This window comes from Nomia melanderi, chromosome 13 (assembly GCF_051020985.1).
Source record: "Nomia melanderi isolate GNS246 chromosome 13, iyNomMela1, whole genome shotgun sequence".
Taxonomy (NCBI): Eukaryota; Metazoa; Arthropoda; class Insecta; order Hymenoptera; family Halictidae; genus Nomia; species Nomia melanderi.
Window position 1 is genome coordinate 12,240,372 of NC_135011.1, and position 22,589 is coordinate 12,262,960.

The 22,589-nt window shown below is 32.6% G+C and overlaps 1 protein-coding gene across 4 annotated transcripts in view; it reads left to right on the forward strand.

Annotated features, from left to right (window-relative positions):
• Positions 1-22,589, forward strand: part of Sol1 — a 1,346,934-nt gene that overhangs the window by 824,868 nt on the left and 499,477 nt on the right. The gene's annotated exons all lie outside the window — the stretch shown is intronic.

The following is a 22,589-nucleotide window of genomic DNA, read 5'->3' on the forward strand; positions in this document are numbered from 1 at the left end:
TCGATATTTGTCCTCCGTTGACAACTGTAAACAGTACATCCATGCAGAAGAAAATAGAAATATGTTTCTGTTTATTATGTAACTATTTTAGTTAAACAAATAATAAATTCCATTCGTACGACAGAATGTGTAGAAAAATACATGTGTATAAATCCTTGTCGATCGTTTATATGTACAGCACGAAAAACCAAAGGAGAATGCACTGTTGCGAATCAGACCTGCGCATATTGTCCCTTCGATCCACCTGGGATGGTAAATCCCAGGTTCGACCATCGCGGTACATATTCTGATTCCGAACTATTGTTCGCAAAATACACATCGTGCAACTGATTTGCCAGTGTAGATTAGTGGTTGCGTATTATGTAAATATATTATGAAACACGTGAATAATATTGAAAAGGGGTCTTTTAATTTAAAAGCAATATTTCATGGAAACCTTTAAAATTTATTTTTTACACAATCGAATGAATATACATTTTTAAATTTTGTTCGTCACGTGATTCATATGATTTTCTATGTACGCCGCGTGGTCACGCGTATGACCATAGATAGTACATACTATTGAATTTGTCAAGTATATGCTATAACGTTTCTGCAATTGTACAAAGAATTAATAGTGAGGTGAAAGAGCAATATTCAATATAAATTATAAAATTAAACACATACATATATGTATTTTTCTTCTTATGCAGGGTGAATCACCTAACGTTTGCACCTCAAGTATCTTTGTTGCTTTTAAAGATACGTCAAATGTCTTCAGGACAAAGTTGAATGGTTCAACGGGATTCACATGATGCTAATAAGATTTCTGTTCTTATGTAATTTGTTTAGAGATTTCAAGATCACCTTGATTTTTTTAAGCGGAATGGCCTACTTTTTTACCATAAATCGATAGAGTATCAAATTCTGAATATAAAAGCCTTGACCTTCATACGTCCCAAACTTGATAGCTAATGAGATATTAGCAATAGTTTGATCCGCGTAAAGTGAATGTCTCCGTGTGTCCATTCGCGAAGGTGGTAGTGTTTATCTGGCAATGTTTATCAGTATCAAATGTCAGAGACATTCACTTTACGCGGATCAAACTGTTGTTAATATCCCATTATCTATCAAGTTCTCAAATCTCTTTTATTTATTTTTTTTTTAATATCATGCAAACCCCACTAAACCATTCAACTTTGTCCTGAAGACATTTGACGTATCTTTAAAAGCAACAAAGATATTTGAGGTGCAGACGTTAGGTAACTCACCCTATATATGTTTTTTAATACTTCTTAGGGTATTAAGGATGATTAAAATGACACATTCGACTGACACGGAAAGGTGTCGAACCCGGAAATTCAAAAAATTATGAAACTTTGTTTGTATGTAAAGTTGAAATTAATACATCGCAATTTTTTCCGTGCCGAATTTCACTTTGAAGAGATGAAACCACACCTTGGAAAAAATGAAAATGTGTATTTCACGCGGATTATCTTGAAAACGATGAGGGATAGCGAAAAACAATATGAACAAAAAATATATTGTTCCTTCGCACCTATAAAATTGTAAAATAAAATTTTCAAATCAATTATTTTCAAAACTCAAAATTCTGAAAAATTTTATTTTACAATTTTATAGACACCAAAGAACAATGTATTTTTGTTTAAACTTTTTTTGCTAGCTCTTACTCTTCTCAAGATAATCCAAGGAAATAACAAATTTTATTAAGCTTGATTTACTCTATTTATATACAAAGTTTCATAATTCTTTGAATTTCCGAGTTCGATACCTTCCTTTGTGAGTTGTGTTATGTATGATGGTTATACAATGAAATGTGTGATAGAGTGAACATATGAAGAGTTTCAAATCAATATAGTGCAGTTTGTCATTCCATGTAAAAAAGGTACGAACAATAAACCACTTATGGCGAGGAGGATGTATTCATTCAGAAGATATTTTAATTCGAATATCGTCAATCGATATTAATTTCGCAATTTCGATATATTCCCAATTAAATGTAAATACGTAGGTTATCCCTAAGTAATTAATGTTACTTGTTCAGCTTATGATTTTGTGTAAAACTTAGAAATACTTGTAAATAGAGTCTGCAAATACGCAACCGTTTTATTCAACGGACAAGAGCATACGGACGGATGGTAAAAAATAATTCTACATACAATAACACGAAAAAAAACAGTTTATGACTAGTGGTATACCAGCATTCGTACATTGTATCAGCGTACAATGGCGATGAAACTTTTAACTCCGACAATATTACATTGCGTCGCGAATATGTAAATCCTAAAAATGTTTCATTTGATATTGAAACAGTTAGTATTTAAAATTCAATGAGTTGAAGCGTACCAATAACTAATAGGTTTTATCGCATTTGAATACTAAAATGCTGTGAATTTATACCTTAAAAAATATATTCTTTCAGTGCTTACCTACCGTATTTTACGTTTATTACAAAACCACCGTGATATTAATAATAGCATTGAAGGGATCGACCTCTTGTTTTATAATATCGTGTAAATCTTGTTGTGAATATTTTTTAGCGAGTTTAATGAATATAAATATCATTTGGATTATATGAATTAAAAAAAAATGTTCAATGTTTATGAATTTTTTACGCGTACAGTGACATTATTCCTATAATAAATACATGATTTCTGATTTTACTGCAAACCTATTAACAATGATGGAATATTTATTAGCCTTAAGTAGAAGAATTGTATGGCGGGGCAGATTCGAAATAGATTCGTGGCGATATGCAAATTGGAAAATTGTAGTCAAATAATTATTTAACCCCTTGACCTATGATTTCTTTCACAGCTGTGCTGTGACAAAATTACTTCACCATTAACAATTTACTACAAAAATAATAGAATTTGACACTTATTACATGTCTATGTTTACTTTAAGGCTTAACAATTTATAATAGAAAAAGTATTATTTCATTCATATTCGAAAGCAATGAATAACATTTACATCTGTCGAATTCAGTTTAAAATTTTCATCGCGAGTCTGATACGATAAAATAAGACAAGGGCTTAACCATATAAATAAAAAAACTTAATATCATCTCATACGTCAGTCACTTTTCCTAGCCGACGATGAGGAAAGTCTTTTTTTCAGAATAAACGGTACGTGGAAATTAATTAATTATTTGTCTTTCAATTCATTTCGACTAAAATGTTCCTGCCTACGTCATTTAATTTTGTTGCAACGCAGTAGAACAACTGTTATAAAAAAAACTGAAGGATTACAGATTCAATTAAATTTACTTAGAAATACAAGAAAATTATTTTGAAGATAAGAAAAAATAAACTGTTTATTAAAACTAAATGTAAAATGAAAATATAATACTGGATTTAACTTAATCGGTTGTTTTATAATATCAATTTATTAAACCCTTACCTTAGAATATAAAAATTACAAATATAATTCAATTCTTTTAAATTCAAATGAAATACATTCTACTATTATCAAGTATTATTTAGTGCAAACAAAGACATGAAATATGCTTAAAATTTCTCTTTCCTTCTCAATAAATTATTAATAACAAAGTAGTTATATTGATCATAGCTAAGGATGAAATCATAGAGGAAGTGTTTAAATGATTTCATATTTTTCCTTCATGGTTAATTCATGATTCTTCTACAATTCGTTTTCTAACATGCACTACGCTAAAATCATTTTCTCCACAAGCATTGTTTTCACTTTTACTCTTGAAAAACCTTTGAACATATTCTTTCCAGTCCCTCCAAACGTAACTGACAACGCTGAGCCTTGCATTTACAGCTTTCTACTTTATGGCACTTTTCCTGTTCCTTCCCTCGCACTCATCGCCACATTCATACCTCCTAAAATTAAGCCTTAGCCTATTAACTGTGGAATTTAGTTTCAAAAATTGTGCAGGATGAATGTACCCAGGGTATATTTTAATGAAAGATTAAAGCAAATCGAAGAAAAATTACATTTATCTGGAAGAATAAATAATTCCTCGTTGAAAGAATTAATATCATTTTAAGCTGTAGGATGACGTGTATATTCGTCAAATACAGTTAACTGGTTAAACCTAAAATATTCTAAATAAATCCATACTGTATTACTATATTAGCAAATCATTTGGGCAAATTGTTGCAAAATCGATTAATTGCACAAAACAAAAAGTAAAAAAAAAGTAATACGATAGTTACATATTGCTTTTTAAAATTTCCCTTTAAATACAAAATCAAATTATCATAATATAATATATTTTATTTGACTAACACAGGTACAGCTTCAATCTAATAAATATGTAAAATACATAAAATAGTATATTCTTGAAGTAAATTTTATTATTATTGCAATTTCTCCATGACCAAAAAACTTTTCATTATTTCATGGTATCAAATCTAGTCATTACGAAATTTACATTAAATATAACATGTTCAGAGCCAATGAAGCTTTAATGATAAAATCTTAAAAAATTTAAATGGTGGACTTAATCGATTTGGCCAGTGTGCGGTTTATATTACGATACGATAGATTTATAAAATAAATTAATTTATAATTTAGTAAAAGGATTAATATTCTTTATTGCTGCATCGTATTCTACTCGTCGCAGAGATAAATAATCTGAAAAGAACCATGGATTAAAAATGAACAGTTTACTCGCAAATTGTTGTTGAAGTTTGGATGGGAAAGTAAAAGATAGGGATATCCAGCGTCCTTTTCTCTTACACGCTGGATCACTGGACTTGACACCGTAGAACTTCGCCCTGTGTCAAATTGCATCACATTTTGTCCTTTTGCACCGTAACAGAATGCAGTCATTGTACTCACTGTCCCAACTAATCGATATTCATGTAACGGAAAAGGACGTCTAGCCATCGTGTTTCTTCACTCACCATGCGAACTTCAATCGTGATTTGAACGCAAGTGAATCATTTGCGACGTATGATTCCTTTCACACTATTTACTTCCACGACGATGAAATACGATGCAGCAATACAAAATTTGAACCTCTTTTTTAAGAACAAAATGAATTTTGCATCCATAAATCGTTTTCTATCAAACCGAACGTATAAAATTACATTGTAGGTTGTAATATATATTTAGGGACATCCTGTACATATTGATACTAAACATATTGTTTTAATCGTTTATTTTATTCTTTCTGTGGAGTATCTGTTCATATGGCAAAAAGCATTACTATATACAATACAAGTTTAATAACATTTATTTATTTAAATTGTATGATAATTAGGGAGACCAAATCAACAGTCTAGAATCATGCCAATGTCTGGGTTAGGTCTAATGTATGACCACCCTATACATGCAATAAGGATACGTCATGTAGAAATATTATTTGGGGGAACTGTTAGTGGAGTGTTTGCGGAATTATTCAACGATAACGAAAAGAACTACTTTTTTATGAATATACAATGTTCTTAGCTACACAGAGATCAGAGTTTTCCTGAGTATGTTACAATATGTCTAATCGCGTTCGCGGTTCACCGAAGCTCTCGCTCGTCCTTGTTTGCTCAATCGTCCCTTAATGACCGCTTTGTCGAAACCATCTTCAGATGGTAAGGGTCGATTCATCCATGCAGAATACTGCAGGGCCATGTTTGATATATTGTGGCAGCATGTTACTTACACAGTTCGCTATAACAAATTCGACTAATAAAGAGGTAAACATATAGCTGAATTTTAGGTTAGGATGCTTAAACTATTTCTAATATTACAATACAAAATTCCTGTTGGACATTCAAATTTATTGATAGACATCTAAAAAACTTATTTCTCTCTACAGTTATCATTTTCAAATAATTATAAGCTAATCGCTCAGAATTTTTTTAAATATTGGTCTCTTTTTAATTAGAATTAAATCTGAGATTAAATTTCACCCGTGGCCATTTTCAAGTGTTATATAGTTACCTATAATGTACTGACGCGGGTGATATACACTACGCTATAGTGGTTCTTTGTGCAGATAGGATGCATGGATTATAAAAACCACTCAAAGAACTACTGCCATGATTAAGCTGGACATTAGTTCGCAATGGATCATTAAAAAATGAGATGAAAATTACCTCCATGCAAAGGCTTTATGCATACAAAATGCGAAGCACGCAGAGTTACTCTGTGTTTAACTAAAAATAATAACCGTTTCCGACATTTTCACGTTAATTTTAAAGCAATACTCTTTTACCTAATAAAGAAAATTCCCAAAAAAATTAAATTACTTTTAAAATTATCTTTATGTTGTTTCATGCATCATATATCTGTGGTTTTAAACTGGTTGTTTGGAAACATTAATTTACGAGGAGGGAGTTATACACTTCGGCTTTTTCTCTTGAGACCGTATTTAATGGTGGAATTACGAAACACGTTAACTAAACGAATTACAGATTTAATGCTTACAGAAACCATAAACACTATTTCGTAGTGATTTAAAATAACTTTGATGTATAATCGTATTTTAACACATTTGCGACCGCTGACGTGATTCACGGCTTTTCAAATATTTTCTTTCAAAATAGTTTATCGTTCTGCTCTTTTCCATTTGCGACTTTTTTAACAGATTTTCTTCATTTTAAATCACAAATCGTTACAAAATTAGTATTGCAAGACAAATATTGTAATTTTTATCTCTGTATTAATGTCAAAAATTTGTGGAAATTAGCTTAAGATTTTCTTTGTTTTCACTAGCAATGAATATTAGAAAAGCGAACAATTTTCCGTCGCGAATGTATTAGTTTATGCATCTCTGACTCTTCAGTTACGAACATTTGTTTCTCCAAATATATTTCCAAACCAGACGCTATACATTACAATAAACATTTATGGTTCATAAATCGAGTGTTAACGATCACAGGTATAGTGTTAATCTTAAAATGTACGTGATTCTTTGAATTCGATCATTATATAAATTACTCAAACGGTTAATCGTTTCAGTAGCATTTCGAGTTGCAAATGAGACACAATTATCGTTTATGAGTCCAGCGTAAATGACCACAAAAATACTATTACCTTTTAAATATAGATGACTTTGAATTCAGTCATTATAGAAATTACTTAAGCAATTAATCAATAGCACTTCGAGTTATAAATACAAACCAATTACCATGTATAAATCTATCGCTAACGATCACAAAAATACCGGCAACTTCAAAACATACATAAACGACTCTTTGAATTCAATCGACACAGAAATTACTCGAGCGATTAATCGTTTCAATAGCATTTCGAGTTGCACTCAGATTTCAGAAATGCACTTACGTTCGCGCAACTATGATTGTATCCGCGCGAGATTTCCGCAAACAGAATGGAATGTGACGATAGCACGGCAGTTAGCAGAGACTACGGTTCTGGGCGTGGAACAAGTGGGCGCAGCCGGTGGTTAGGGGTGAAACGGAGAAGGGACAAACGCGTGCTCCTGCTCTACGTGTTTCTGTGACTTCTTGTGCACCCGAAGCCCATTTTGACTATCTCCTCCTGAACGTTCACCTGTGCATGCTCTCATTACATTCGTATATTTCATGCATATACGCTCGCCCCGCTTCGACCTGTGTATGCGTCCGCGCTCGTGTGTGTGGTCGTCTGTGTCGAGGAGCAACTCGGAAGCAGAAGGGCGGGGTTTTAGCACGATACAGCCGCTACGAGTGAATAACGTTGATAAGCATCCGGTCCATGACTCTCGGCTCCTCTTCCTTTTAGCTTCATCTCGCGTTGCCTCGGCTAACCGACCTGTTTCTTTAGGCAGATCCTATGCTTCGCTGCAACGGCAGCTTTCTAAGTGTAACACGTTCACAGGACTACCAGAGGCGCACTTCGGCGCAATACGATTCCTATTATCGGATCTGCTGGAGAAACATAAGTGTTGAGTTTACAGAATTTTCGGGTGGTGGAACGACAACTGCTTTTGTAGCAAACTTCGTACAATCTCGACGGAAAAATAATGAGAGTGAATGATATTAGGTAACGGAGAGTAAGGTCGTGCGGATTCTTAAATAGAAATTTAACACTAAAAATTGCGAGCAATTAGAATGACTTACTTCCAACTTGTTATAAAAATTATAACAATACGTTTCTTGAGATTCGAAGGGTTCCCTAGTCTTGTGTTTGTACAAATACGCAAATTCAATGGAAAAGTTCCCACAAAAACGCCTTCATAATTTAAATACTTGCAACATACAAATTTTGAAATGGGTAAATTTGACCCGTCTGGTAGTTTTAATGTTAAACACAGAGGATGTTTTTGTAACATAATTTTATTTTATTTGATACTAACGGCATCAACGTAACTTGCCGCTAATACCAATTTCATTCAATAAACTAGTGAAATATTATTTGAAAGGGGACCTCAATTCATTACTAACAAGAAAATCACACGAACTTTTTCCGGTACCTAATAGAATACAATGATAAGCGTTCCATCTGTGTCATTTACTATTGTTTGATACTTGTTTCTTTGATTTTATAAAATGCGTTTAACACTAAAACAACGCCACCCGTCAAAACAACGGATTTCAGTTTTCTGATTCCGCAATTATTGAAATCTTAAAGATATTGAATATCCGAATTGATTTTTAAAATAAATAGTTTCACTTAAATATTATAATCAATATATGAAGAATCTGAAAAAGTCTGTTGTTACATATTAATTGTATTATATGTTTGATGTGTTTAAATATATTTTCCTTTATTCTATTTTCTATATATATATAGATTTCCTAATAACTATAAAGACCTATAATATCTAATAAAATTTCTCATCAAATTTATTATCAACCACAATTAAACGCTCGGTAGTTCTAATGTTAATCAAAAGTTTCCTACTGCATCCAACATTCACGGAGGTTTAACCTTTTTTATACTGTTTTGTCACATTCTCGACTATATTTTAGTGATATAGTAGTATTAACTGTGTCACCAAATCATTTCTGTGTATTGTGTTAAGGCATTCAATTACTATCTTATATTTTTGTAATTTAAAAATATAAAATTGAGTGGAAGATACATGATATTAACAAATTCATCTGTTTTATTTAGTATCTGGTAATTTTTATGTGAATTATAATTTTTTATGTTGTTCTCCTTATGTATTTGTTTATCAACTGGCTTTCTTTGATCGATGACAGGAATAACTATACATGTCATTCGCTGAAAATCATACTGACAAACTATTGGATTGCACGTTACATATAATTAACAGAGAATTCGTGTTGACATTTTAAAAATATTGTTGAATCATTAACATTTAATCATACAAATTTCTTTGATCTTTGTCACTTTTTAAGGTTTTATATGGTTACGCTTTCAATATTAAATATGTTCCATCAACATTGAAAACGTTTTTCAAAATATATTTTTCATTTTACTATTAACTTTAATTCTCTTTTTCTTTCTTTAACAATTACTGTCTCTTTGCGTATAGAAACTTCCATTTATTCATTACGAATCCATTTAATTTAAATTTTATAAAGTAAATAAAAAATTTACGAGTTTTTTCTTCAAGATGCTATTTAAAAATCTATTTTGAAGAGTTTTCTACATGAGAGCGCTTAAGTTGACATCAGTAATTACTGGTGGTGCTGCATTCTGCATCTATTCCTCCCACGTGCATTTTCATATATAGTATTACATTATAAAATGTAAAACGAAGTAATGCACCAAAAGACATCTTTATATTTCATAATATCTTCAAATATATTCTGTTCATCTTGTAGTGCAGTGTAATTTAATAAAGCATTTATATCTTCACAAATTTTTTAACTATCAACATTTTTCTAATTTTACGACTGTTTCTTTACAGTAAAATAACCACGACAATGCGATACTGTGTAACATTGCAATGCGTACAACATTAATTAAGAGTATAAGTCAAGGCAAATAAAAATTTGAAAAGTCTTCATTTAACACGTTGTTGACTTGCAATTTTACGCAGAAGATATTCTATATCACCGGTTATTATTTTGCAATTAAATATGAAAATGAAACAATCTAAATAAACTTCAATATACTTCATTTATACATAATGAATTAAAATGATACTTTGCACATACCTTTTACCTAACTTTTAATATTTTGCTTTTGTAGTATTCTGTATTGTCCTGCGTTTCAAAAATTGAAATGGCTAATATAAGTGCAAACATGAGTTAACTTATGATCGGTCAACAATATATTAACATATCCCAACATTTTATGGTATAAATATTTTCGTACTGTTAAATCTAAAATAATTTACTTACTTCACTGTTTCCATCACATTAAATTCCTAATTTCGTAGTACAGTTTACATCAACCAAAACTTTTCATTAACAACGCACACACTCCTACCGTTAGAAATAAACCAATGTTCATCGTTAAAAAAATATCATTTGTTCGATACCAACGAAGAGAAAATATCTACTGCAAACAATCAAGCAAATGCTGCATCATCTACCTGCGCATATCGTTCGAAATGCATACGGATAACAAAGCGTTCGTATAATGTGTGTTTCGTCATAGCAAGGTATATACTTTAATACAGGCCCTGTCGTGCTTGTAAACAGCGAATCGCGTTAGGGTAGCTAGGCCGCGAGGTGAAACAAAAACGAATTAGCTGAAACCATGGCGGGTCCGCAACTCGCACCACTCGGGTCCCTTGAGTAATCTGCTTATGAGAAAGATCTGAAGACTTTCTTTGAATGGCGAAATGATCTTTCCCGACTCTGCGCCATTCGTTAAAGTGTATTTACACTCGGCCGAGGAAGAGTTGCTTCTGAATAACGTTCATATCGAGATTCACCGCTGGAGACGCACAGCCGCGGCGCGTTCGTCCTTGGGTGGGGCTGGGGTGTCGAAAGTGTATCACGTCTTATTGGCGTCGAGCTACTGGGTGGCCCGGTTTGAGGAGCCGTTTCATCTGTCAATTAAGAGCCGACTTAGCAGCAAGCAATTGGCTGAGTTGGAGACGTTTGCCTCCCCTCTCTTTCTCTGACCAGGCAATAAATGAGATTTGATTTGAGGACACGCCGAAGGTGGCGCCCGGGATTTGATTACTCCGAGGAGTTCCACTGTAATGCCAATTTAATCCCATCCTCGGAAGCGAGGGTCCGCGTTGGTCTGCTCGGTATAATAAATATTCCACTCGCGAGACCATTCTGGTTTGTTTTTTCCCCCGCAATCCGCTTTTTCCTGGGGTCAGTTCGTACCCTGTGAACTCGGTTTTCTGGTAGATCAGAGATAAATGCACCGATACACCGCCGCTGGCCGGCCGAAGCGTATAGCGAGTCGTGTTTATCGAAGAATTACGAATTGCAGATTGAAACGATATACGCTCGTTATTATTCAAATGGCCACAAGGACGTCGATATTTTTAATTATAACGGAAGATATTTATGGTATGTTTACGATCAATGATATAGTTTTATGTATTGATGTGTTGGGCATTAATTCATGCCGTACTTGGACGTTATTTTAATGAAATATTCTGTGGCTGATTGTTGATGTAATAAATTCCATTTGGTCAGTTGGTATTTTCCAATATTTATGAGTTGTTTTGAATAAGCAGGCAATGTTTATCTGTGTGGCTGTAGGTTATTTATCTTTGTACTAAATATTCATTTTTGGAAGAATTAAAAGTGTATTGTCATGATATTTGAGATTTTTCTGTTTCGGTTTTTACTGGGATACGTGTGACGAGAGTAATATTATATATACTGTCGGTCAAAAAGTCAGTTATTCAGAATATATAACATACAGATTTGTATAAATTTTTATATAATATAGAACGTATTTTTAAAATCGATTGGGATTGAGAAAATATCGCTTTACAAAATTTGATTGTCCGGAATGCAGCATGTTTTCGAATTAATGCAATATTCGATACATGTTATTGTACTCGCGCGTGAAAAAAAGTGATTACACCGTTCTGTAAATTAAATTTTTCTTTATACTCATTAAATTTTTGATTGGATACGACTTAAAATCCCGTCATGTTTATATTAAAATTATAATGACATGCCATGTGCATGTCGTGCAATTTTAATTTATATATATAGAATTAATATAACTGTTGGTCAAAAGTTTGGAACCGATACATCGGTTAAAAGAAAAACTTTTCTGTGAACGACATTTATTGGAGAATTTTTGTGTATGATAAAGGAACATGGACATATGTTTATTAGTTATACATAAAGATATATCGTTTTTGTTATTATATATTATATATTTATATGATATATCATTTTTAATTTATGACGTTACATATTAAGAGGTACCAAATTTTTGACCGGCAGTGTACGTATTCTTTTATTAAAAAGCATATTAAATTAATTTACTGATTTGTTATTTTGTAAATAGTATTTGTATTGTGAATTTTAATTCGTATTTGTTGAAACTATAGCTACATTCCTTCTCTCAGTTGCGCATGGTGCTCGCAAAGCAACACGGTTGTAGCGTCTTCGTAAGCTCCATGTTAATGTAAATGAAGCAACGTTACAATTGAATCTTAATGTCCCGAATCCTTCTTAATCCGACTTGTTATTAAGATTTCAAATTCTGAAGTGTAAGAAGTGATATTAAAGAGGAATTAGAGTAAATTTATAGAAAAATTTGAAATGGTGGCCTTTTAATCGGAAAACATGCTAGTAAAAAGCTTTTTATTCGACAGTATAAATATATCGGACTACTATTAGTCTGTTTACAATTTTTATAATCGTCTTTCATTTATTAAAAGTTGTAGGTATATATCTTTATGTTTTACGAGCTCTAACAACGCAAAATCGATGAAATGAAATCAATATAAAGCTAACGTGTGCTTTTATACAAGGTATTTCTCATAATAAAATTATCTGCATTGTTTTTGTAATAAACGATCAGGTTAGTATATTTTGGCCATGAACGATGTGATTCTAAACGATAAAAAATGTTTAAAGTGGTGCCTTCCTGAACGTCGCCAGAAATGATAAATTTTTATTTTGTAATAACAGTTCGACTAATGCTTTCAATTTTTGTTGTAGCTTATTTAGTTACTTTTTTATTATATATAATAATCTTTTATAAACTGTCAATTTATTTCTTTTCGATATTGCTTCAGTCAGAATAAATACATCTTTTAAAAATCATGTTTTTGTGGTTCGAATAATTGGAGCACTCAAAATGGATGGAAAATAAAAAAGAAAAAATGTACTTAATCAATATACTTATTGTTATCGCCCGAACTAAAATTATACTTTACATTGCGTTTGTCATTCTGTTAATCTTTCATATAAATTCGTTTATTCAGTTCAATTTTCTAGCGAATAAACTTACAGTTCCTTTTTTGTTTATTGGTTGACTGACGTTAAATTAAATTCAAAAGGTCTAACTATTCGGAATAAATTTGCATGTATATTTAATGGCATTGCACAACAGATTTAGTGACAGCGAATGTACTAAAGAAACAATACAACGTACAAACAACAATTGAAACATTAGTCAATTACAGTTCTTCAATCCTCTGTTTATACAGTTTCTATAATAATTGTTAGTGATATATAATTATAGTTCATTAAAATCTTAGTTCAACAATACAGAATTGCTGTGGAGTCTTTACTTTCTGAGTCTTTGTTTTGATTACATTGGAACTGCCTTTTCTTTCTCTGTTTCGCGCTTTGTTCTGTCTCTTGTGAATCCTTTATTTGAGGTCACACAGCATATAATAATATTTCAGAGATAATAATGGAAAAATATTTCCAGTTAAGCATTTTGAGGTATCATTGTACTGTTCGTAATATTTTTAGTGGTTCCTGTCAAACAATTTTAGATGATTATGTGGACATTTATCATTTAACAAAAACAATTAGTAAACATTTGTCTGATATTGTTTTTCAGTTTTTCAGTTGAATGAATTAATTAATGTTTTTTATTGTAATAGTATAACTATTGCAATCAAAATAAATTGTAATATATAACTAAGTGTATGAGTAATTATAATGATACTCGTTAAAATAGAATTCATATTTCCTTTTAATAGTTAATATAATATAATGTCAGTAATTATTGAAAAATTATAATCAACTTGCTAATATCATTATACAGTATTATCATCACCTACAGTATAACTACCATTAAAGTTCTAATTAGTATTCGTTACATCTGATTTAATACTATGTATTTCCCAATCGAAGCATTGAATTCCAAAATAGTACAAGTGAACCACTCAGCATTTCGAGAAAATCAATGTTTTTTTACATCTTCATTCATTCATTCATTATCTAGTTTATTGGTTCTTGTTACAAGTATTGGCTACACATACATCATTATAATAGAATCTTCGAGCTTTGATATCTAAATTCGAAAGCTGCAAATAGATAACTTAATTATTCGATTAACGAGAGTTTGATATGTAGTTTTCTTTATTCTAGTATTTAAGATTTCGATACATATATCAACTTTTTTATGAAAAACGTTCTGAAAAGTTTAAATAATTCTCGCCCAAAAGGGTTAAATAATTCTGAATAAGCAGAAAACTATTACATTGATAACAAAAATTCATTCCACTCGTATATAATAATGAAATTCTTATCTTATTCAATATGTAAATTGTATTTGTATTTTTAAAAGAAATTTAATTATACGTGCTTATACGTGTCCAGAAAATAGCATCAATCAAGGATACTAATAATAATAGTTTAGTAGAAGGCGCTTCTTACAAAATTATTGCATATTGCGTAGTCGAAAAAATTATCCTTGAAACTATAAGAGCTAGAAGAATACTATAAAAAGTAAACCTGTGTATTCTTCAAAGAGAAATCCAGCCATGAACACAAACTTTAGAGAATTCCATATTAAAATAACACATTAAAAAGGCAATTTTTTCTTAATTTATTAAATTTCAGTTCATATGCCGGAATAGAGTATAAGTTTGTATTGTTTAACTTCTCTTACATTCTCAGCTAGTAGAAGTTTGTAAGTTAATGCAATCAAACAGGCACTAAACTTCCATTATTTTTTAAGTAATTATGTTATAATATACTCAGAAGATTGATCTTCGACTTTCTTTCTTTCTTTCTCCATTAGTTTGCAAAATGTTGAACTAAATGTTTCCCTCTTCATCAAAACGAATAACGATCGATAAAAAATTCTTTGAAAAAATTATTCTCTATGAAAGTTGAATAAAAACCAGAGGTACTCATTTTACTATATTCCTCTGTTTGTGTGAGAAATTTTAAGGGTTACAATTAAAAAAAGATTCGAACATCATATTGTAAAAAGGACAGCATTTATTTTCAAAAATATAGTAAACCTGCGTTACACGAAATACACGTTTCGTCGATCCACAATATATATTAGCATTTTAGAAAACGTTGGAAAAGTTCTTAGCGCGTTCGCTAACAGCGTTTCACATTTATGACGACCGTCATTCGCATTTTACGCGAAAAAAATGAATTACTTTTAAGTGCGTTTTTATTGAAAGCCGTGATGCGTGGCGTAACGTTCAAGAAGTTAATAGAATTTCTTTACTGCATTTTTTTCATATTTCATAAAGAGGATATATTGCATTTAGTAAAACATTATAGCTACGAAGATCGTTATGGAACGATTGGCAATAACGAACGTCATTTGGGCATGACAAAATCAACCGCAGCTCATAATATTGTAGAAATGAAGGTGGTTTATAGTTGGCATTAAAATAATTACATTAACTACATAACTACATAAATTTAAATATAAAATATATTTACAACGTTCAATTCATACTATGCGTATGTATGTGTATCTACCAAAATAATTACATTAAATACATAGTTACATAAGTTTAACTGTATAATAGGTTCACAACATTGAATTCATGCAATGTATATGTGTGAAGCTACATAACTGGAAAAAAAATTATTTCGCGACGGGTTCTCAAAGATTTTTTATTTGAATCTGAAGGTAATCTGTTCTAGGAATTTATAAATCTGTGCGCTGGCTCATCCTCCTTTCTATTGTGCTTTAAGCGCGAACCCCCCGGAGGAGAAACAGTACCACTACTGTTGTAAGGGTAAGCTGATTTGCCCAGGACTTTCACGGAACCTGGAAACTGCCAGTGTATGACCTGAGTGCACCACTGTTTCATTACCCACGTCTTCTGACAGTATCAGTAACTGAAAGTCTAATAATTACACTAATCTACAAAAATTAACTCTCTTTTTGTTACAGAAGGTTTAATGAGTGACATTAATAGCATTTTGAATGCTGAATTTGAATATACAATCCGTTTTTCTCTATCACTCACAATTTTTGAGAAAATCGATTTTCAAAGAAACTCAATTTTTCAATTTTGAACATTTGTTGTTTCTTACTTGTGACAATTTTTCAAACCAGTGTTATCAGTAACCGCGACTAGTCTTTCCACGGTCGTATTAATTTTATAAATTCTTTTACTATTTTAACACATTACATACAAGCAAGTGTATTTATTATACAATATGTTCTCGGGATCAAGGAATCAAAAGGAATCAAACCTTTACTTTCAATATAAAATGTTAATGAAATAAATAACATTTTTTTACTACTACTTGATGGTATGCGAAAAGCATTAGTATGCCTACACAGAACATGTTAACCATAGAATAACTAACATTGAAGGTATATGTAGTTTTATTATATCTATCAACTTAATGAAGATTTAAAAAATGTTGTTTTTTACCAACGTTTTTATTTGTTAATATTTTTTGTTCCTCTAAAATTCACATAAGTAATCAACAATAATATTTTTTGTTACAAAAACGGTTAGTATTTCATTACTTACTTTTTCATTCATAAAATGAAACTATTTAGAAACTATTTAGAACATTCCTGGCAAATAAATTTTGTTTCGTCAGTTTTATATAAAAAATGCAAACTACTATGGAAATACCAAACTGTCAGTTTACTTTATTTGAAAAACATTTTGAGTCATGAGCGTCCGTCCGTTTGTCCATTTTTCACGTGTCCATATTTCCTGCAATTTATGGCCCGTTCGACACGCACTTAGCCAATTTTTTCGGTAAATGCAAAAAACTATGGAATTCCTATATCTGTCATATTGGCGAATTTTGGTGCATGTAGGTACCTCATACGCTGAATTTTAAAATAAAAATACTAATGAAAAATAAATTGATCGTCCCCTTATTTTGACAGAAGCCAACACAAACTGTGACAATAGCGTCTTAACACTAGATCTACCAGATGATTCAAACTGACCGGTTCTTGATTTCTTTTCCTATAATTATTGAAAGGGTAATCAATGATTCTCTAGGAAGTTACTAAGGAAATTGATTCAATAGTGCATAGACGAAATTACAAATGGTTCGAAGTTTTAATAGATGCATTCGTAGATTTTCTACAAATAAATAACGTCCATTTAACCGTTCGGTAATTTTAGTGTGTAGACGGTTCGGTTCATTGACTAATTTAGGACCAAGGGGACTACCAGGACCTGGGTCACGTACGCCTTCGTCTGAAGAGTTTTCCGTTTTAGAAAAGCAACTGAGGAAAAGCAGTTAGTCGCCGTTCCTCGTTAGAGCCACATCGCGTAATAAATATATTTAACCTGACTACGGACTTAGTTTTTATTTTAGTAGCCCTAGAAGTGTTAATAGTTTTAGTAATTTGAAACAATAAATGCGAAATTCATGATTATGACCAGTTTGATTGTTCCTCTATTAATCCTTTCGTACCTGAATATGTATTTATTCCCTAAATCAAAGAGAGAGATAAGAAGAGCTGCTTTCAAACAAGATTGAAGCTTTTCAGTGAAACAAATAAGATAAACACCAATAATAATTAGCATTTAAACGGTTAGTCATAAGTAAAGATCCCCATTGTACGATTTTCCCATATCTCGGCGTTTTCTATCCTTCCGGGAATTTAAAATGTTCGTGTTACCCATGTGTATTACTCGGGCCGAAATGATTAAAGAATGCGTTAACATCAACTTCATTACGAATGAATAAAAGAATTGCTCGGAATTCAGTAACTAACGGAATATTTCATAACCAGTGAAGCGTAAACCAGATCTATAAATCAATGAGTCCATTTGTTAACGCACGCCGCATAGTGCGGCTGCCCGTGAACAAATCCCAAAAATTCGACTATTCACATAACGAAAATAAAAGGTTACCAATCTGTTGCTAACTACTCCCTGCTGTACAAAATGATTTTTATTTCAAGAATTAACGAATCTTAACCACTGTTCAGCACGCACAGAACGTGCCTTGCAGACAGTCCGGGTTTACCAAGTATTTATATTTTTACCTTGCACTCATTGTCAAATATATTTACACTGATTTTTAACAATGAAAAATATTCTCCGAAGCATGTAGATCTGATTTCGTACAATTTTATGCACATAAATTCCATTTCTCTATTTATATAATATTGGAATCGAAACCCAAAACGTCCATTGCCATTTGAAAACCTTTGTAATATCCCTATACTGTAAACAAAATATAACCACCCTGTGTTTAACTCTATACCTTACAACTTTTGTCTAAAGCATTTTTTGTATGAGTCATACTTTTAAGTTATTGAGTTTTTTCCAGGAAACGGACGTTTGACTATACTGTGCAACGCGTTCTGGGGCATGTACCTCCCAAATGCAATAAAAAACATTTTCCGAATGAAATCGTGCGAATAAAATTTGTTTAATAGAATTTGGTGTCGGTTTTTGTCTATTTTTTAATATAAAACAAACATTGAGTGTTACTATTTATATTTGTAATAGCTATAGAAGTTTTTATGCAAGGTTGCTCGCAGCGCATCATGCAATCTTCGCATTAGTGCGGCATTTTCCATTTTAAGACTTATTTAGTGCAATTCAATGTTGTCTCTGGTATCATTGGAAAGAGAAAAGCCTCCTCTTTAATACAGAATAAAAACTGGCTGCTACTGGCTGCAATTTTAGTGTTTATACCAAATTCTATTTGGTATAAATAAAAATTTCTGCACCAACCACAGTTGCAGATAATATCATATACTTCTTGTTCAGTATTAAAGAATAGATCGTTCCCTTTCCATCAATATTAAAAACAACCCAGAATTCTGACAAATATGTCTCAAAATTAAAAAGATAGACGTCCACCCGAATAGCGCGTGACACATCGAGAGCGACAGTGTAAATAAAAATTGTTGCGGCTACCACAGTTGCGCATAACAGCACTTAATTCTTATAGAATATTAACACTATGTTTACCGAAGGTGTCAAAAAACACTTTTCGAAATTTTAACTTATAATTGTTTTCTCGGTTCAGCTCTTCCTCAATTGAATTTTGAACATTTCCTATCGTGAATCTTATAATCGTTATTGGAAAAGTCGAAAAGTCAGTTCAGAATATACGACTAACTTTGGAAAATAATTTTAAGTTAAATTTTCAAAAGATGTGTGTTGACACCTTCGGTAGAAATACTCTTAACGATTAGGCCTTCCTATTTCAATTAACTCCTTGCTTTACAATTTACTTCTCAATTGTGCTTGATAAAAAGCTTTGTCGTTAATAATTTAGTAGAACCAAAAATGAATTTTTTACTTATTTTGTGTCTACATTTACTCTAAAGGTTAAAGATTAAGAATAGATCGGTAATTTATATTAGAAATGCTGTTTAATAATTTCAGAAGCCATTGTGAATAAGACATCAATTTTCTCAATTTTTGTTTTCTGGACTTAACCCCATTGGCTTCTATGCGACTGAATTATTATACTTTACAGGACACATGAATATAGAATATGCCTAAATATTTTTTATTTTTCTCAATCAATTATTAATGAGAAAATACATAGGTGTATCGATCATAGTTGAGATTTAAATCGTAAGAAAAGGAGTTAACAAATATAAACAAAAATCGTGCCACATTATGGTTCAAATGTTTATTTAACTCCGTATGTATATATTTTTTTTGGTTTCGAAGATAATTATGAAAAGGGACACTTTACTGCATTTGGAAGGTAAATAGCTCACAGCACGTCACGTGGTCGGCACGCGGCATAAGCATTCCACATTTTTCATTCGTGCGATAGACCCGTATCGGACTTCATTCAAACATAAACAGAAGCACGTAAACTCGTATTAGTTGTTGCCGAGTACGCGTCCCGGTTACCGCGATGCGCGACCACATTTACCGGGTCGCGGCATTCATCCGAGTCACGGAGTTGCCCGCGAAAATATGTACGCGTGACGCGCTTAACTTCCGCGACGCCCCGAGAAGAAAGTTGTTGCCGCGCGACGGATACCTTCTGAAAAGTTTAAGCCGCTGTAACTTCGGAATTGATATCCCAAGGAACTGTTCGCTGGAGGAAATGAATTTTTCCTCGATTCCCGCATAATAAACAGTCATCTCGCGGGAGCTAGCAGACGTGCTACCCGACGCGTCTCTGCTCCCGATCCGCTGTTCCGAAGGAATCTTTGAATGGTAATACCAAGGGACAGTCTTCTCGATTAGATAGAAGCCCGGTTACTCGATTTTTGCGTCGCGACGCCGATTTTCTGCTGACAAAGTTAAAGTACGTTCCGCCTTTGACTAAAGCGGTCTGGCTACTGGTGGACCCCATCGAGTCAGCTTTCCATGTATGAAGGTCTCGTGTTTTTTGCCTTGGCCGTAACCAACGCGACGTTCTTTGTTCCTCGACGAGTTGGTCAGTATTTCCTCGTACGGGGTATAAGGAAGTACGAGGGCGAGTGGGCTGAAAATGCTCCTCGAGATTTAGGGTGGTCCCATAAATACCAAGAAAGCGGAATCCATGCCGCGTCGGGTGCAGATTAAACTCGATGCATCGCCTAGACGATAGGTCAGGATCAAACTTGGTATGGTGTTCGCATCTCGTTACCGCGGACGAAACGCGTGAAATGATTTGTAATGTGATGGAAGGAGGAAGGAATGGAGAAGTTTGAGGCGACAGGGGGGGGGGAGAGAAAGCGTTTCATTTGACAAACAATACATTTTTACAAAAATGTACAGTCGGGGACAAAATTATGTGGACAGGAGGGGATTCTATGTCAGTGAATTTTAAACAAATTGGAACCAATGTTATATACGTAAATTTTATTTATTGCATACTCTCATAGTACCCACATTATTTATTGAAATATTGAAATTCATAACTGAATAATATTCAGCATGAAATTTATCTATCCATCGAGGGACAAAAATAAGTGGACACTTGGTTGCAGTTTTATTGCGGGGCGAAAAATATGAACGAACATAGTGCATTCATAACACTTGCAAAAACTAATTTCACACAACCTTTTGAGTGCTGATTCTGGTTTTACAAAGTTTGTTTGTTAAATAGTAGCATAATGTCGAAAACTGGAAAAATTGCAAATCAAATTCGCGGGTTGGTTGTTTCGGATTGTTGTAATGACATGAGTTATCGTACTGTTGCCAGGAAGTACCGTATATCTAAAAGCGTAGGAGAGAAGATTTATAAGTAGAGAAAATTTAAGAGATCGTGAACGCAAACGCTGCACTACATACGCTGCAGAATAGTATTCTACGACGTTTGGAAGCTGTAATTCAAGCAAGAGGCAGAAATATAAAATATTAATTTTATTATTTATTTAATTTATAAGAAATTTTAGTATATGTCAATATACATAAAAAAATATTATGAAAATATACTTATTCTATGAATAAGGCATCCTAGTAGATCTGTATCTCAGACGAAGAGATGAGTATTTGAAGTTTACAAGTGGTATTCGTTAGCGAAATCGTTATCTAAATAATCATTGTAGAATATATTTTACTTTATTATTACAGGTGTACCTTTAGTCTATAGAGTATGTAAAATATATAAAATTGTATAACTTCCGAGTAATTTTTATTACTCTTGAAAGTTTCGCACGGCCAAAAGAATATTTCTTATTTCATGGTATCACACTCGTTAACAAGGAAATTTATTTTAAGTATGAAAAGTTAAGAGTTAATAAACTGCTTTAACAATGAAGACCTAAGAAATTAAAAAATTGGAATTAATCGATCTGACCAATGAGCAACTAAAATACAAATCGTAAAGGACTGGGCAGCAGCGAGAAATGCTCTGATGTCTGCGTAGGCCTCTATTGGTGAAGCGCGGGAAGCTGCCGCCATACGCGTATTTAGGAAAGCTGATCGAATTGCATAAATTACTCCACAGATCCGACTGAGTTGAACGTTGCTGTATTACCGATTCAATGAGAAATCACGTATCGCTTTTAATTCAGTCGAGACTTCTATATTAACCGGTAATCAGCTGAGTTGTCATTAACCGGGAAGCTGTCGGTCAATCAGCCTAATCAAGCCAGTCGTTCATCCGGTTTTTCATTCGCTGTCAGGCATTCGTCGCCGCATCTGTTGACCTTCGAATTTATTGATCACGTCAGAGCAACGTTTTGTTGACGGCAACAATGCCAATCTATTTTCTCGTTCCAGCGTTGCATTCAGCTGTGAGATCTGTTTAGAGAACGATACACAAAGGAGCAACGTATGTATAAATTTTGCTCCTTTTGTTCCGTGTACTCGATACCGCGTCTTTTATAACCGTGCACGGGAAACGATGTACACCGACGCGAAGAATATTTAACTAGTTTATGCACTATTGATTTTACAAAATGAAGCCTACCGTTGGAGGACGATATTGGTACCGTTA